The sequence below is a fragment of the Protopterus annectens genome, chromosome 1.part1 (assembly GCF_019279795.1).
Source record: "Protopterus annectens isolate FY-2018-M chromosome 1.part1, PAN1.0, whole genome shotgun sequence".
Lineage (NCBI taxonomy): Eukaryota > Metazoa > Chordata > Ceratodontiformes > Protopteridae > Protopterus > Protopterus annectens.
The window spans coordinates 801,805,282-801,820,661 of NC_056726.1; positions in this window are offsets into that span (position 1 = coordinate 801,805,282).

Below are 15,380 nucleotides of genomic sequence, written 5' to 3' on the forward strand. Positions count from 1 at the left end.
CACTCTCATACTGGGTGACTTCCACTACCTCTCCATTAACTGGGAAAACTACTCATGTACCAGTACACTTGCCCAATGTTTCCTGGAATTCATTAATTCCAATGCCCTGGACCAGCTTGTTCTTACCCCCACTAGAGGTAGCAACATCCTTGACCAGGTCATTACTAACACAGGTGACCGTTGCTCTACACCAATAGTGAACTCCTCCCTGGTTAGATCCAACCACAAACTAATCATCTTGGAAATCTGCGTCCCTCCCAACCCAATTCCCCCGCAAAGGTAGCCATCATGAAAAACTTCTCCAAAGCTAACTTTGGGCTCCTAAAAACAGAGGTGGCTAACTTCACAGCACCCGTGCAAATAGAGAATAGTTGCATGACTGCCGAGTCATGCACCAATGCACTGTACGAACACATACACAAATGCATGGATCTCGCCATATCCAATAGAACCAAGACGCACTCCTCCAAAAAAAGGAAGCCAATCTGGTGGTCCCCTGCCATAAACAAACTCTACCACAGAAAAAGGAAATTGATGCGGAATAAGGTAAAGTCCCAAGACTGGAAAAACTCCCTTGTCAGCCTCAATCAAAAGTTGAGATCCTTCATCAAATCCTCTAAAGCCAGCTATGAAAACAGAATTGCAGCAGATACTAAAGACAACCGCAAGGCCTTCTATAGTGATGTAAAGAATCTCCATGGCAATACCCAGATTTGCTCTGAGCTACTGCACAATGGTACCTCCTGTACTGAGCCAACAGATATTGCCAATATACTGGCCGACAGATTCAGTGCCAACTTTACCCCTCTCTCCCCCACAAAGGACCAATCACAATACCAGTAGATTCCCAGACACCCAGTATTACTGCTGCATAGGTTAAAACGGCACTGTCCAAGGCTAAGAATACAGCTTCTATGGGATCTGACAATATTCCTGGCTGTGTTCTACATGAACTACAGAGTGAACTGGCACCTCACCTGTGTACCCTGTTCAATCACAGCCTCACCTCAGGCTTTGTCCCTACCAAATGGCACACTGCTACAGACCCTGGGAACTCTCACCCTATTAGCCTGACGAGTCTGATATGCAAAGCTATGGAATGCATCATCATAGACCTCCACAGTAAAAGACCACCAACCAACAAACTATGTTGAAAACTGTCTTTAATAGACGTGACAAAAATAAAGAAACGAACAGCAATCCAAATAAAATCGAGCGCTTTCGCCTGGTTAATACCAGGCTTTATCAAGATGCATATTAAGAAAACCCAATGCTTTATATAGTCATTTGCTGAAGCACCTGACCTATAATTAATTGGAACAACAGATTTAGTCAATTGTGTTCTTAAAGGTGTCTTGAAGTAAAAAGCTTATGCTAAAACCTACGTATGTGACCAATACTTATAACATACAATATATTAAATACTTGTAACTCAAAGTAATTGAGCGTTTAGCACAAAAAACCAGCAGGAACTCTCACCAGGTTTTTTATTATCCCCAGGGCAGTCCAGGGGGCATGGGGAACAACATACCAACAGCAGGGTTGGGGCAAACCTCGCAGATAGATGTAACGGATAAATTTAGCACCAGGGATGCTGGAGAAATTATATTGGATTCTACTGTAAGTAACTGTAGGGTTATGAAGAAAGATAATTTCTCCATATACAACTTTACTGACATTGCATTAACATCTGAATATTTTGAGCTTTTTACCAGATGATTCCAATTTGTCCCTTTACGCTCATTGGATTTAACCAAGACTATTTTAGATTTAAAACTGTTTATTAGATGCTTGAATTTGAATATTCAATTTAAGGGACAAACACATTTGAATGAATGTTTCACAAGACCCAGTACACTAAACCCTCCCACACACCCAGCATTAAAGATTTTTGAAGAACTAGTTGAAATGGATTTAAGAAAGCAATATTCCATTAACACAACTTCTCAACCTACTAATTTGGGTTTTGAATCATTCCAGTTGATCAACTTTTTAGAGAAAGAGGGTGTCCGAGTTATGAAACCACACAAGGGGGGAGGGGTGGTGCTAATGTACAACTGGGACTACGAGGCACATATGCACAACATGTTACAAGACACTGGACAGTATAGTGTGGTCTCAATTAATGAGATTAACATTGCTCATTCGAAAATCAAATATTTACTATATGATCACCTGATGCAAGGAGCCATTAATGAGAAGCTATTTAATTTCTTACACGTTAATAAACCCATTACATCGGTGATTTTTGGGATCCCTAAGGTCCACAAAGGCTTTGATCCCTTAAAATTTAGGCCAATTGTTGCAGGTGCTGGTAGTATTGTGGAACCACTTGGTAAATTCATTGACCAAACAGTCAAGAAGTTAGTTTTATCTTTAGAACACATCTGTAAAGACTCCTGGGAGTTTCTTAGGGTTATTCAAACCAATTTTTATGATGCAACTAACCTCATGATTACCATTGACATTGTTGAGTTATTTCCTAGCATCCCTCACATAGTTGGTCTAGAATGGTTTAATGAAGTTTTGTGCTCATCTTCTGAATTCAGTCCAAACACCATTAGACTGTTAGTTGAATTCATGGAAATTATCCTTGAAAACAACTTTATTTATTTTAATGGAGAATTGTTTAGACAGAAGAAAGGGGTGGCCATGGGTGCTCCATGTGCCTCATCCTATGCCAACATTGTACTCCATTATTGTGAGAACAAATTTATATTCTCAACCCCCTGGTCGAAATTTATTACCCACTACAAACGCTATTTGGACGACATATGTTTGTTATGGAAGGGAAACCTTAATGATTTTATGGATTTCATGTTCTATATTAATTATTCCACACATTTTTTAACATTCACACATAATGTTAGTGAGGATGTCTTGAATTATTTGGATGTTCCCCTGTTTAAAAATCAACACACAGGTACTTTTCAATCTAAAATTCATAGAAAAAGTACTTTTTCTAACTCCTATCTTCACTTTGATAGTGGGCATCCTTTTCATCAGAAAAAAGGTATACTAAAAGGCCAGTTTATTAGGGCATCCAGGATGTGCAGTGCAGAACAACTATTTATGGAAGAAATGCACTTTTTAAGAAATTTATTTTTAGAAAGAGGGTACCCTACGCACCTGGTTAATAATTTAGCAGAAGAGGTTATAACTAATAGAAGAAATAAATATTTCCTCTACTGGGTTTAGGTGCAGAGAAGGACAGTTATGTACAACAAGAGGCCCAATTCGAGACACATAATGTATTTATACAAACTTTTAGTAAAGACTCACTACAAGTTGAAAAGATAGTGTCAAGGTACTGGCCAGTTTTAACATTACAAGAAGATATCAATGAGCTAGTATCTGACAAACCCAAATTCGTGAATAGGAGAAATGTTAACCTTAAGGGATTATTTGAAAGGCAGCTTTACACGAGTCAAACACAATCTAACCCTAGATTAGGTACATACAAATGTGGGGCATGCAAGCAATGTTCATACATAATTAATGATAACAGCTTGCATATTGCTTCAAGGAATTTTAAAGTTAAATCAACAGGACATTACAATTGCGGGACTAAAGGAGTGGTTTACCTCGGAATATGTACCCAATGTCTCAGTTTTTATATTGGTAAAACTGAGAGGTCTTTGAGGAAAAGAATTTACGAGCATTTGTATGATGTTGGAAAAGAGAAAGAAGCTAATGCCTTCTATAAGCACTCCTTAAAATGTCCCAACATGCAGTTGAAATTTATGGTTTTAGAACAAGCATTACAGAACCCAAGAGTAACCCAAGAGAACCCAAGACTGGGAAACATCATTAGAATATAAAGAACTGTTGTGGCAAATGAAGTTAAATGTCACAAGGCCCCCAGGGCTCAATGATAATATCAGTATTAGTAGTGTACTAAAAATTAGAAGGGCTAGATTATAGTAACAATATTCTTATATATGCATATTGCATAACATTAAAGTTTACTGCATTACATTTATTGCATATGTAATTATTAATAATTTATAACTGTTACAAGCTGTATTTATTCTGCACTTGCACTTTATGTTATATGTGAATGTGGAGTTAGTTTTTCACAAGAATATTTAGGACGTTTCACTTTGAGAATGAAAATTTTTTAAATTTTTAAGGTTTTTAACAATATTTTAACAACAATACCCTATTAGTATATGAACATAAATTACTTTGAGTTACAAGTATTTAATATATTGTATGTTATAAGTATTGGTCGCATACGTAGGTTTTAGCATAAGCTTTTTACTTCAAGACACCTTTAAGAACACAATTGACTAAATCTGTTGTTCCAATTAATTATAGGTCAGGTGCTTCAGCAAATGACTATATAAAGCATTGGGTTTTCTTAATATGCATCTTGATAAAACCTGGTATTAACCAGGCAAAAGCGCTCGATTTTATTTGGATTGCTGTTCGTTTCTTTATTTTTGTCATGTCTATTAACGACAGTTTTCAACATAGTTTGTTGGTCGGTGGTCTTTTACTGTGGAATTCTCTTATCATCATAGACCTAATAAACAAGGATATAGAGAATCTCCAAACTCTGGTACCTACACCGTTTGGTTTTGTGAAGGGTAGATCATGTCTGCTCAACTTGGTTGACTTCTTTGAGTCAGTCAACAGAGCTGTGGATGAAAGCAAGGTGGTTCATACAGCCTACCTTGATCTGGCCAAGGCCTTTGATACCATTCCCCACTCAGGAATCATAGAAAAACTCACTAGGCTAGGCATCATCCCCTATATCACTAGATGGGTTGCAAACTGGCTCAGAGATAGAACCCACAGTGTGAAGGTAGCTGACTCGAAGTCAGGCTGCAGACCAGTCACAAGTGGTGTCCCACAGTGTTCCGTCCTGGGTCCTCTTTTGTTTGGTATCTACTTCTCTGAAGTCCAGGCCAACATGAAAGGACTCTGGCTGACAAATTTCACAGATGATTGCAAGTTGGGAGCTATTATTAACTCCCCAAGTGATGTTGACATCCTACAGAAAGGTCTCACTGAGACCAACGACTGGTGTCAGAACCATGGCTTTAAGCTCAGTGCCAAAAAATGTGTTGTCATCACCTTTGGGAAAAACCCAGTTCCCTTGAATTACCACATCAATGGTAGTCCACTGAACACAGAAGGCGTTATAAGAGATCTGGGTACACAGGTTGACAGCAACCTCTCTTTTGACCACCGCATTGCCACTGAGGTCCGAAAGTCTTTCTATGTGGCACATCTCATTACTAAGGGTTTTGCATCCAGGAAGAAAGAGGTCATTGTCTCCCTCTACTCTTCCCTCATTAGGCCAATCATCGAGTACAATGCCCCATTTGGCATGTACCTCACTAGGCACCTGCAACAACTGGAGAGGCCACAAAAGTACCTCACAAAGAGGCTCCTAGGCCTTAAACACTTGTCCTATATGGACAGACTCAAAAAACTCCAACTATTCTCTGTCTCATATCGCCTACTTTGAGGCGATCTCTGCTTGACTTACAAAGCCACTTCTGACCCAGCTCTGTTAGAAATGCTACATCTACAGAAATCGGAATCCCTCCACACCACACGCTCCAGAGACCTCAACCTCATTACCACAATCAGCAGAACATGCTGGAGGGACGGGTTCATAACCCAGAGACTGTCCATGCTATGGAATAGACTTCCCATACGTGTCAAGCAGAGCACCTCACTGGCCCTCTTCAAGAGAAATCTTGATGAGAGGATGAGAAATAGAAAATTCACCCCAGGGATCACTCCAGTGGCTCTACTCGACAGAGACACTGGGAACTAAGGTTGGGTGGTTAGATGCCAGGGTAATCCTATGGGCTAGACCTGTAAAGGCTCCAGGGCCATTAGCCTAGTACCACCTATGAGCCTATGAACCTATGATGCTAGAAACCTCTGGGCTGTCACTCAAACTGCCTAATATGTCAAGTAAGATACATACATACATACATACAGATATTTCAAGCATGGGCATTAATGCCTTTCTACTTGCCAATATACCAGAACAGTTGTTCTCATAAGTATCCAGACTGTTCTTAAAATATCTAATCCAGGGTTTGCTTTAATGTAATTTGGTAGTGTAGTCCATGCATTAGCTGCCCTTTCAGAGAACCAGTTAATAGACTCCTCAGTCCTATAGAGTCTTCTACATAGGTTGTCTGATGATTCTCTACTACTTTTCGATAACCCCAAACATTCCCAGAGGTAGTTGTCTCTATTTGTCTCTAAATGCCCTATATACCTGAATAATGTCTCCTCTTAAATATTTATATGAAATACTGTACAAGTTCACATATTTAAGTCTTTCATAATAACTTAATTTTAACATCCATGGATGTGCTCAGTATATTTCCACAGTACTCAGTTTACTCATGGTTGTTTTCTTATAAGGTTTCCATATTGTTATTTCACACTCAGGTTTGGGTCCAGTGTAACTAGCAAACAATGACTTCATCATTTCTGATTTACTGGACTTTATATTTTTTTTATACAACCTATAGTTTTATAACTATCATTAAGCAATTGTTTGATATGATTAGGAAAAACTCAAAACTGAATCTAACTGTATACCCTGCCCTTAAATGAATCTATATTTAAATTATTGTGTACTGAATTAAACATTCACCTTTCAGTTTGTCTTCCAAATTTCATATGCTTAGTTTTTGATGTATTTATCAGCATATTATTCTCCTATGGTCAATTTAGTTAAGTTCTATTGCAGACATGCCCTATCTGTAAAACATGTTTATTTTTTATTTGATTTATTTATTTGACATTTGTTAACCGGGTTAGTCCAACTGGGCAGCTGAGCCCTTTTTCAGTGGAGACTGAGACAAAAAGCTCCACATGTAATCAGGTTATCCAATTTCAGGTCATCTGCATACAGACTGTAGAACACCTCAGATGAAAAAAGATAAATCTGAAAGCTGCACTGTAAACAAGTATGGGTCTAGGACAGAGCCCTACGAGGCACCCTGACTGCAACTTTGAATTTCACCAGTCCAATTGCTATATGATACTTGCCATGTCCTATATCTGGGCCATGCAGTTATCCATATTATCAGAAGTACATCAATACCTAGTTGTTCTAATTTATTGATTGGTGTTTTGTGTATGACCCTGCCAAATGCTGATGCTAAATCTATATAAATTACACCACAACACAATTTTTATTCATAGCTGTTATTATATTGTAATAGAACATCATGCTGCAGGTGGTAATAGCATGCATATGTTGAAAATAGATCTGATATATGGTTTCAAGTTCCAACTTTTCCATTTCTCACAGTAACGTACCCAGTATTACCTTTTCCATTATTTTTCCACAGCATGAAAGTAGACTTAAGGGTCTGTACAACTCTAGGTTGCCCTACTCCCCTTTCCCTTAAAGACAGATTTAACAAGTGCATGTCTCCAGTTTTGAGGAATCTTCCTATATTTATGCAACCTAGTAAATAATAAATATAATGGTACCATAAGTTCTGGCTGTAGTGTTCTCAGGTCATTATTACTAATTCTGTCTCTACCCTGTGCTTTGTTTGAATCCAGTTTGCCTAGTTCTTTTTCACTATAACTAATTTGATTTCAGTATCTGAGGTTACCTGGATATCACTAGGACAATTTATTACCCCCTTTGTGGAGCCAAAGTGTTTTGCATAAGATTTTTTTAATATGTCTATAATTTGTTGTGTTTGAGAATAAATTTTAGAATCTACACGCAGTTTATCAATCTGTATGTCTTCTTCCACATTCTATTTGTGTGTAAAATGGTTTCCTATTATGCTGAATATCTTTATAGAAATTTTCTATAAATTTTTCTTTATCTTATATCACACTCTGTTTAATTTGTCTCTCTAGCTTTATTTCAGTTTTCAGAGCTGTAGATCAACCTCTTTTCTATTTCTTATATTTTTGTCTCTCACCTTAATCAAGTATCTTGTTCTTGTGGAAATATATCGTCCTGACTTGTGTGCCTGGATTCTGATGTTAAACATTTTTTTTTTGCATTCAAACAATTTCTGTTTCAAAACATTTTACATTTCTTCTGCAATTTTTCCACTGAATGCATCACTCCAATGAGTTTTAACATAATGACTGATTGCTTCCTTATAATCTGTTATTACTCTTCTGTTTATTGGTTTAAATTTCAGTTTGGCAGAATTATCTAGCAACACATTAACTTTTATAATCCCATGATCACTGCACAGCATTTGTAAAACCTGACATGAAGTAACAATAATTTATTTAGGAACACAAACAATGTCTAGTATGTTCCATTCCCTGGTAGGCTTTTTACAATCTGAAGCAACTGCTGTTCCTGGCCATTTGTTGTGAACAATTTCCTTGCTAATGTTGTTGAATCAATCTGATTTGAGTCTATTTCTGGTAAATTTAAGTCCCCAGCCACTATTATTCTTCCTTCCTGTTTTTCGTGCAATAAAAGCATGAATTCCTCTATGCCATCAGCACTTGACTTTAGTGGTGTATACACTCCAACAATTGTTATATGTTCCAAGGTTGTCTTTATTGTCGCATTAACAGATTCTGTAATATTGGTGTTATCATTATACATATAATACTCACAGGTCTCATAACTGTCTTTAACCCATGCCGTAACACTTCCACCTGATTTTTTGTTAGAATGTCTGTTATAATAAAAACATTTATACCCTGACAGAACTGGTTTCCAGTCATTGTTCTTTAACCATTCACAAACATTAACAGTATTAGTCTTGTGGGAACATAGCAAAATTTGCAATGAAAAAAACGTTATTATTAATGCTCCTAGCATTAAGTCATGTAATTCAAGCCTAAAGCACCATTTTGTTTGCTTCCAGTTAACAGTCATAGCTCCTTATGGCATCCAGACCTTTTTAGGGTCTGGCTTTTTTAACTAATTGACTTACTAGCTAATAAAAGGCAGTATTAGAAAGGGCAAGGAGTTATTAACAAAATGACACTAAGAATCTTAATCTACGTTTTTCAGTAGAGAAATTAATCACTGTTATCCACTTATTATTCATAATTTCATATTTATGTTCATATTCTCATAACCGAAGGATCTACATACTTTTAAGAGGTATGGTGTGAAATGTCATGGTGGGAGACAGGAAAAGTCATTGTCAATATCCACGTATGTCACAATATACTGGAGATATTGCAAGCTATTTGCTAGTAATTATGAAAATAAGTAATGTTTCCATGTGTACTTAATACTTCATGGCATCAGATGATACCTTAGATGTTGTTGAAGAAAACCATCATTGATATTTGCACTATAAGTTGCGCATATTGAGAGATATTCAGTATTATTTATGATGGTAATTATATAACTATTCATATGATTTTATATTTCTGTAAATAATTCAGTAAACATGTACTCAGGGAAGAATTTATTGGTATCATGTGTAAGCTTATGTCTGGTTAACAAAAATACAGTACATGTTTAAGTTGTAGTTTCCAAGATATGACAATTTGTTTGTGAAAGGTAAGCAAACAATGTAATTCTGTTTATGTGCATTATAGCACTTATATAAAGATTATGAATGCACTGTTCTCACTGTAAAGAATACTTTTTACTGATAACATTGCTATTTGTGCAATTTTAATATATTTTATTATTCACAAAATATTTACATTTGCTTATCTTATGCTTTTGAAGTTGATTTTTTCAGAAAATGTTTTGAAATACAAGGATGTGTGCAGGCTGCTAGAAGTGTGACATTCCACACCACATAGGCGTTAATGAGTTAATAACCATCATCGATGCAGCAAATGCTGCTATCTTTGAGCTGTTAAATTTTCAACCTGACAAAAATCCTTTCTTGTGTTTGTCAAATATTGCAAAATACCTGCTGCAAAAATTATCTTCCCTGATCCTGACAAATGCACACCATCCTGTCTGAACACGTGTGCCCCAAATTAGGATTGGGCAATCTACACATTTCCATTTTTTAAAATGGAACATTTTTTCAAATGGTTATTTACCCAAAAAATCTTTTCATTTACAGTGACCTGACTCTCCTTTCTATATACAATTTGTGAAAAATATGTCTTAACACATACAAACTATGATATGTAAGAGGGCTGTAAGCTCCCTTCTATCAGTCAGAGAGTCCTTGTGGATGAGATTATTAGTACCAGAATAAATAAAAACAGATGCATCCTTACTTACATTAAGGTGTTCTAAGGCCTACTTCACATCCTCAATTTACATTCCAAAGGGAGCATTCTTTTCTATGATGGGCCTGATCAGTGTGAAAAATACAGGAGTCCTTATAAGGTAACAGTACAAAAAGCTACATATCTACCTTGGATGACAGCAGATCTCTGTCACCTTCATAATCAAAGAGATGTAGCCAGGAAAGCCTGTAAGCAGACAAAATCTCTTTCTGACTACACCAATCACATGATATTTTGGAAACAGGCTAAAAAGGCAATTAGCTGTGCTAAAGCCATTTATCTGCATAATGGGCAACATCTGCATTTTTAAAGCCCAGCTACTTCTGTGTCATTCTACACCTTTCACTCGTTACATCCCACTGAGTTAGTCACAAAATTCTCTAATACTCCTCCAGGCTACATACTGAAGAACTACCCTAATTTCCATACTGTAACCTTATCTTCCCTATTTTATTTCAAAACATTTCCCAGACAGATAGAGGCATCTAATTAATTCCAAGTGAAATCATGGATCTCTAAGTCCAGATGATCTCTTTACTGGTTTTATTTTATTCATTTATTTTATTTGCAGTTTGTTTGCTAGGATAGTCCATTGGGCCACAAGGATCCCATTTTCAATGGAGTCCTGGGGAGAAAAGCTCCAGAAAAATACAAATACTTAGCACACATTGTACCTATATATTACAGATTATCTCATAGGAATACAAAGTAAATATGATAAGAAAAGGTTAACAATGATAGAATACATCAGTAATCTTAGTGGCCTTGAAACTGCCCGCCCCTCTTGTAAATTTTGTTTGGATACTCCTTCTGGGCCCATCTCATTTGCTCACTCAACTGAGTGCAGTGATATCATATTCTGATTTCAGGCACTCCTACTGTGTACAAAGAGAGCATCTGGGAAACAGAAAAAAAAATAAATTTAAGCTTGTTTCCTGCCTTTCCTGTTAAGTGGTATAGACAATTTGTAGGCTTCTGAGCCCCCAAGCCCTTCTGTGTTGGAGGGAAGCCTTCTAGCTTAGTTTTTTTTTCTTATAACTAGCCAGTTTTCTAGTTTCAGCACTCAAATCTGTTTCTTTGATCTCAGCACTTGTTCAGAAAAAAAAAAATCATCTGCTTTTACTGTACTTGTGTTTCTACCTACTTTATTTTACTTTTGCATCATCTTAAAAGTACTCAATTGTATTTATTACTGCTTGGTGTAACTCATTCTAAGCCTTTTGGTTTAAACACTTGGGCTTCGGACCAGTTGTTTTGCACTGAGAGGGTTTGTGGTCTGCACTATAGTGGCAGAACAGGTAGCTTACATCCTTCTAGGTTGGGAACTGCTGATTGAGGGCTCAGTGTCTGTTATTCTAAAAGTGTATTAATTCTGGTTTAAGCACTTGGGCTTTCAGGCCAGTTATTTTACATTAAGAGGGTTCGTGGTCTGCACTCTTGTGGGAGGAGAGGCTGGACTCTGCCCTTCTGAGCTGGGAATTTCTGGTTACAGGCTTATAGTGCATGCATATCTGAACTGCTTCTTACTGAAGTTGGTGCACCTTGTTTGCTGTGGCATAGACTGGATTCAGGCCTGCCGGATCTAGCTTTGTTTGTGTAACTTGAGCACTAATCCAGGCATTCTCTAAAGTATTCAATTGTATTTATTATTGCTTGGTAGTAACTTGATTAAAGTGTAGCTATCATTCTAAGTCTTTTGGATTAAGCACTTGGGCTTCAGACCAGTTGTTTTACATTAGTAAGGTTTGTGGCATGCACTGTGGTGGCAGGACAAGTAGTTTTCATCCTTCTAAGTTGGGAACTGCTGATTGAGAGCCCAGTGTCTGTTATTCTTAATGTGTATTAGTTCTGGTTTAAGCACTTGGGCTTCAGGCCAGTTATATTACATTAAGAAGGTTCGTGGTCTGTACTCTTGTGGGAGAAGAGGCTGGACTCTGCCCTTCTGAGCTGGGAATTTCTGGTTAAAGGTTTATAGTGCCTGAATATTTGAACTGTATCTTACTGAAATTGGTACACCTTGTTTGCTGTAGCATAGACTAGATCCAGGCCTGCTGAATCTAGCTTTGTTTATATGCTTGTTTGTTTGCTTGTTATTTCCCTGGAACGCGAATTCCACCCAATATGCGGCTTCTCAGCGCTTCTGTGGATCACTAGTGATATCTGCATTGCTTACTGTACTTATTTCCTTGTTTCACTTGAAAGAAAGTTACTGTTTGTCGTTTTTGCATTTAAGTTACCTGTAACACATTGCACTTAAGTTACCTGGCACTTGCTCGCTAAAGCAATTATATAAGTCAGCACTAAAAATTAAAAGCACTACACCCTCACTCCCCACTGGCCCTTGTTTTCAATTATTAAGGAATTCCCAATATTATTCTAGCATGTCCAAAGGTCAATTGTCAATCTCCTCTCCGGTCCATCTGGTGAATCTGGGAATCTTGAGGCAATGTTACAACTGCCTCATGTACACAGACAACCCTCTCCTCCTCCCAACAAATTCCAACACATGTGAGAGATGCAACCATATAGCCAAACTGGAGGCTAAGCTCTCTCAACTCAGTACTGGCATAACCAGTCAGGAGGAGAAGGAAACCACACTCACTACAATTCCAGTCTCACATAGACCTACCACGACAGCAAACCAAACACATAATCACACAAAAACCTACTCGGAGGCTCTAAATAAAGATCTGCCTAAGCAGCAGAGACCTCCAAAGCAGACACCCAAGCAACCGCTACCCCAAAACAAAACACGTGCAACACATATCTCACAAAGCCAGTGTGCCGAACAGTCACAACCCTTAAGACTAAACAACACACCTGATACACTTATAATAGGTGACTCTATCATCAGGCACACTGACGTCCCGCTCACCAGGCTGAACAAGGAGAGGGTCATGGTGAGCAGCCTGTCGGGTGCTAGGATCCGCCACATAACACAAGCACTCAGGTCACTCCAAGGCAAGTACAAATATGACTCAGTCATTGTCCATGCTGGTGTGAATGACCTGAGACGTACCTCCCTGGACTACATGAAAAGAGACATAGAGGAGCTCTCTGAGCATGTAGCCCAGGCCGGTATGACCCTGACCTTGAGTAGCATCTTACCCTCACCAAGAATGATGCCACAATATGAAGACAAGATGATCAATTTCAACAATTGGCTTAAGTAATGGTGTCATTCAAAGGGGATCCAATGCCTGTCAGCTTGGGATGATATGCTCGACAAGCCACGATGCTTCGCTAGGGACGGCTTGCACCTGTCACCCCTGGGCTTTCGGATATTGGCAAAGGCTCTTGCTACCCCCATAGTGCCTTTTTTAGGCAAGGCTCAAAAGACAAACCCACCTCCATAGGTATCACAAGGGATAAGAAACTAAGAGTAATGCTACTCAACGCCAGAAGTCTAAACCTCAAGATGTACGCATTCGAAACTCTCCTTAGCATGGAGAACATCAATATCTGTGCAGTAACAGAAACCTGGTTCAGGGCTCCCGAGAGCACCCCAGCACTACCAGGTTATACCTCATACCATGCTTTTCGGCCCCAAAACTTGGACAGAACCACAAAAGGAGGGGGAGTATCGATATTCATCAAATATACCCACACCTCCAGGTTGGTGGCAAAGCACGAAGCATCAGAGACTATCCATGTGCAACTAACAGTGGGTAAAACTGCCTTCCAGTTTATAGCCTGCTACAGACCACCCTCCCAAACCCAGGAACCCCACTCGGCCTTTCTGAGAACACTGGAAAATATGAAGGTCTCTCCAAACACCATTATATTGGGCGACTTCAACTACCCAGACATAGACTGGGAGCATTACTCTAGCTCCAACACCCTAGCCCAAAGGCTCCTAGAATTTATAAACTCAAATACTATGGAACAACTTGTTACCACTCCCACAAGAGGGGAAAACATACTGGACCTGATCATCACCAACATGGGGACTCTATGCTCCAGACCAGAAGTGTATCCCTCACTGGTAAGATCAGACCATAAACTAATCTCACTGGATATTCAAATCCCGACCCCACCCCCTGCCCAGAAAACCACAGTGAAAAACTTCTCTAAAGCAAATTTCACACTCCTCAAAACCGACGTGGAATCCTTCAAAGCCCCCGGGCCTGTGGAAAATACGGCCCAGACCGCAGAATCCTTTATAAACGCATTCTATGAACACCTTCAGGAATGCATGGATCATGCGATCCCAAATAAAACCAAGACCCAATCCTCCAAAGGCAGACGTCCTGTCTGGTGGACCCCAGCCATAAACAAACTATACAATAGAAGGAGGAAGCTACTAAATGATAGAGCAAAATCCCAAAAGGGAAGGCATCACTGATCAGTATTAGCAAAAACTACGGGCACTCATAAAATTGTCTAAGGCCAGCTTCGAGAGAAAAATTGCACAGGACACTAAGGATAATCACAAGGCTTTCTTTAGTTATGTTAGGAACCTGGGTGGTAATTACCAGATATGCTCAGAATTAGTCCAAAATGACAAAAAATACACTGAACCCACAGACATTGCCAACATCCTAGCTGACAGGTTCAGCGCAAACTTCTCCCCCCTCCCCACCAAAAGGGCAAATATCTATCCCAGCGGAGTGCTGCCCCCCTGACATCTCAGATGCTCAGGTAAGAGCCGCCCTCTCCAAAGCAAAAAACACAGAATCAATGGGACCACACGGTGTCCCGGGCTGCGTCCTGCATGAACTCTAAGAAGAGCTAAACCCAAACGTAAAACTACTGTTCAATCTCAGCCTTACTACAGGATATGTGCCCAAAGAGTGGTGTACAGCAACAGTGGTCCCTCTCCATAAAGGTGGTGCCTCAACGGATCCTGGAAACTATCGTCCCATAAGCCTGACTAGCTTGGTCTGCAAAGCTATGGAAAGGATCATCATGGACCTCATAAATAAAGATATTGGGGACCTACAGACACTGGATCCTACCCAGTTCGGCTTTGTTAAGGGCAGATCCTGCCTCTTAAACCTGGTTGATTTCTTTGAAACAGTCACCAAGGCCATTGACGAGGGGAAGGCGGTCCACACAGCCTACCTGGACCTCGCAAAAGCCTTCGATACAATACCCCACTCAGGCATTATAGATAAGCTCACCAGCTTAAATATAAACCCCTATGTCACTAGATGGATTGCAAACTGGCTCAAGGATAGAACCCACAT